Raw genomic sequence first — 4,018 nt, forward strand, 5'->3', positions numbered from 1 at the left:
GGCCAGGAACTGGGTCTGATTGGTATTTTTATGGTATTTGTTAATACCATAACAAATTGTCTGATTGGCATATATTGTTACTTCCGCAGCATTTAGTACAGTACTTGACATATAGTGCTTGCCAAATACCACAAATATTATTATCATTATTTTTGCATGGAAATGGTGAGCAAGAGAACGAATAGAGCCATGACAATGGCCACGATGGTCCCACCTTGTGACTGGCTCTGGTTATTCATTAGCATGAGGTTTAAGCCTTAAATGTTATGGGGCAAGGCTTTGCAGATTCAAAACAAAAATGGTCTTTTTTTCTGAAAAATTAGCTTCAAAAAACACACTTGCCTCCAGCACACATGTCCAGTTAATGAGCTCAGAATTCCTATGGAATCTGAGGCAATGGACTGGACCCTTGAAGGAGAAGCTAAAGAAGAGACTCAATCTCTACCTTCCAAAAGCTCAGCATCATCAGTGGCATTTACTGAGCAACTGCTGTGTGTAGCAGTAGTGTGTAAAAGCAGCCTGGCTTAGTGGCTAGAGCACAGGTCTGAAAATCAGAAGGACCTGGGTTATAATCCTGGCTTCACCACTTGTCTGATGTGTGACCCTGGGCAAGTCACTTCACTTCTCTGTGCTCCAGGTTTCTCATCCATGAAATGGGGATTAAGACTGTGAGCCCTATATGTGACAGGGACTGTATCCAACCTAACTTGTATCCACCCCAGCTCTTAGTACAGTGTCTGGCACATAGTAAGCACTTAACAAATACCATGAAAAAAAAAAAAAGCAAACACTGTTCTAGGCAGCTGGAGGACATAGTCAAAATCTCAGTTCCTGCCCTTGAGGAACTGGAAACAGCTTGGACTAGTGGAAGCAGCATGGCAGAGTAGAAACAGCACTGATCTGGAAGTCAGAAGGACCTGGGTTCTAGTGCTGGCTCCACCACTTGTCTCCTGTGTGACCTTGGGCATGTCACAACTTCTCTGTGCCTCATTTCCCTCATCTGCAAAATGAGGATTAAGACCATGAATGCCATTTGGGACATGGACTGTGTCCAATCTGATTAACTTGTATCTATCTCAGCAATTAGTACAGTGCCTGGTATGTAGTAAGTGCTTAAATACCATAAGAAAAAAACCTGACAATTTAACGGGGAAGATAAGCGGACTTAGCAGAACATGAGAACAGATCCAATGATTAAATACATCAATAATAAGGAGCGCCAAGACTGAAGTAGACCTATCACCACGATCCAGGGTGCATGCCCTGTCCGATGATAATCAATCAGTCATATTTGAGTGCTTACTATGTGCAGACCACTGTACTAAGTACTTGGGAAAATATAACAACAGAATTCGTAGACACTTTTCTGGAAACTGGAGAAAAAAAACAGCAGAGTGCCATTGCTGGCCAAAGCCCTAGAAGCCCCTGGAGCCTCCCCTTTCCCCACTGCTCCCCTGGGAAGCTTGTCCTGACCAGGCAGGAACAAGGAGAAGCTGCTGCATCCCATTGGGAACAGTTGGAAGGCTGTGTCTTTTGTGACCGCTTGACTGTGGACTGGCCTGCCACAGGAATGAGAAGCCTGAAAACAGCTCCCTTATCTGTAACTTACATCAGGTTTCATTATTTTTTTTAATCACTGTCCTTGTCTTCCTATGTTATTTTGTTGTTTCAACCTTTCCTTGTGCATCCATTCCCTTCCCCACTTCCCTCTTTGGGTCTTGGATTGTGAGCCTCTGTGAGGGCCAGGGATTTAAAGCTGTTACATTAAGACAAACTTCCTCAGTACAGTGTTGACTAATTAAGGGAATGAGTGGTAACAACCACATTTAAGTGCTTAGTTCCCATGCCTGTGCTCTTTCCCCTAGGCTAGGCTGCCTACCTGAGTAGGTTTATCCTTGTCCATAAGACACCCTAGCAGGGGCACAGTGTCCAGAGCAGGAAAATCCCAGCTCTGTTTGTGAGGCAGGGTCACTTCACTTATTCATTTGACTTCAACTCTCCTGAACGCAATGTCCCTATTAGGGCTCTGCAGAGGTCTTGGAACCCCTGGGGAAGAATGGGCCAAAGCTGAACCTGGCTGGACTTGGGTGTCTTCCCCCTCTCTATGGAGTTTGGTGCCAAGGGAGTTGTATCATAACAAGCAGGGGCAGCAGAGACAATATCACGCCCAGGCACAGTTGTCCCAGGGGTTCTCCGCATCCTGGAGACAGCTATGCATGCAAAACCCCTCATGTGTATGTTGGCACCACCTGGAAGGGAGGCTCGGGACTACTTCCGCTCTGTCACACCCTTTTCTGGATCAGCACAGGCAGGACCAGATGTCATCCTCCTGGAGCTCCAATAAGGCAGGCCAGTTTATGAGCAGGCCGTGCTCTGGATTTCTAACCCAAGCAGGATTCTGCCTTCTTCCAAGAGAAAATCATTTCCTAGAAACTCTTGCCTCTCAGTGTGGAATAGGCACACTTAGAATTATCCTTGTTGGGTGAACAGAAGCATTGGTTCCTCCCCCTTCCCGGTGCTTTACACTGACTCAAGCATCATCTCTCTCTCCTGTTGTTGTCTTATGCTGTTGAGTCGTGTCCGACCCATAGCAACGCCATGGACACATCTCTCCCAGAACGCCCCACCTCCATCTGCAATCATTCTGGTAGAGTTTTGTTGGTAAAAATATTGAAGTGGTTTACCATTGCCTCTTTCCGTGCATTAAACCTGAGTCTCCGCCCTCGACTCCCTCCGATGCCGCTGCCGCCCAGCACAGGTGAGTTTTGACTTGTAGCAGATGGCCTTCCACTCGCTAGCCACTGCCCAAGCTAGGAATGGAATGCTTATGCCTCTGCTTGACTCTCCCTCCCATAGTTGAGACTGGTAAACTACTGGAAACTCTCCAGGTGCGACCCTGAGAGGTGATCTCTCTCTCCTAGTGATACAAAAAGAGAAGAACTGATTCTGTTCAAACATCCTATGGCCTTTCTGTGGCCTAATGAAAAGATCGTGGTTCTGAGAGTCAGGAGATTTGGGTTCCAATCTCAGCTCTACCATTTGCCTGCTGTATGACCTTGGACAAGTCCCTTAGCCTGTCTGTCCAACATCTGTAAAACAGGGATAAAAATCTGTCCTACCTCCCTTGTAAGCACTGAGCCTCATGAGACAAGGATTGTGTCTGATTTGATGATCTTGTATCTATCTACCCCAGAGCTTAGCACATAGAAAGCACTTAATAGCATTATTATCCCAAATTTACCAAACAACAACCCAGACACCCACCACAGAGTACAACTCCAGACCAAGCTACCTCCTTCATAATAATAATGATAGCATTTATTAAGCGCTTACTGTGTGCAAGGCACTGTTCTAAGCACTGGGGAGGTTACAAGGTGATCAGGTTGTCCCACAGGGGACTCACAGTCTTCATCCCCATTTTACAGATGAGGGAACTGAGGCCCAGAGAAGTGAAGTGACTTGCCCAAAGTCACACAGCTGGCAATTGACAGAGTCGGGATTTGAACCCATGACCTCTGACTCCAAAGCCCGGGCTCTTTCCACGGAGCCACGCTGCTTCTCCTTCCCATGATGACTTTGTTTACACCTGTGTACGTAGCAGTTGCACCCTCTGCTGTCGAGATCTTGCACAGCAGCCAACTAGGCTGATTATCAGTTCAGTAATACTAGTCATCCTTGATTTGGAAAGGAGGTTAACCACCCCAGAATCTCATCCATTCTCCTCACGAAACAGTTCATAAAACAGAGTAAAGCAACACATGGTTTCCCATCCCATCTAAATAGAGAAGCAGCATGACCTAGTGGAGAGAGTACAAGACTGGGAATCAGGAAGCCTGCATTCTATTCCGGGCTCTGCTGTTTGCCTGCTGTGTGACCTTAGGCAAGTCACTTCACTTCTCTGGGCCTCAGACTGCACATCTTCAAAAATCGGGAGAAGATTCCTTTTCTTCCACTCCTTTAGATTGTGATCTCCATACAGGACAGGGACTGTGTACAATTGGAATAACCTGCATTCTCC

The 4,018-nt window shown here is 46.4% G+C and overlaps 1 non-coding gene across 1 annotated transcript; it reads right to left on the reverse strand.

The window, feature by feature from the left end:
* Positions 1-2,768: 2,768 nt before the first annotated feature.
* On the reverse strand, positions 2,769-2,906 carry LOC119949767. The gene has a single exon (XR_005457304.1). It is a non-coding gene; the product is annotated as a small nucleolar RNA SNORA7 (small nucleolar RNA).
* Positions 2,907-4,018: the final 1,112 nt, after the last annotated feature.

The sequence above is a fragment of the Tachyglossus aculeatus genome, chromosome X2 (assembly GCF_015852505.1).
Source record: "Tachyglossus aculeatus isolate mTacAcu1 chromosome X2, mTacAcu1.pri, whole genome shotgun sequence".
NCBI lineage: Eukaryota > Metazoa > Chordata > Mammalia > Monotremata > Tachyglossidae > Tachyglossus > Tachyglossus aculeatus.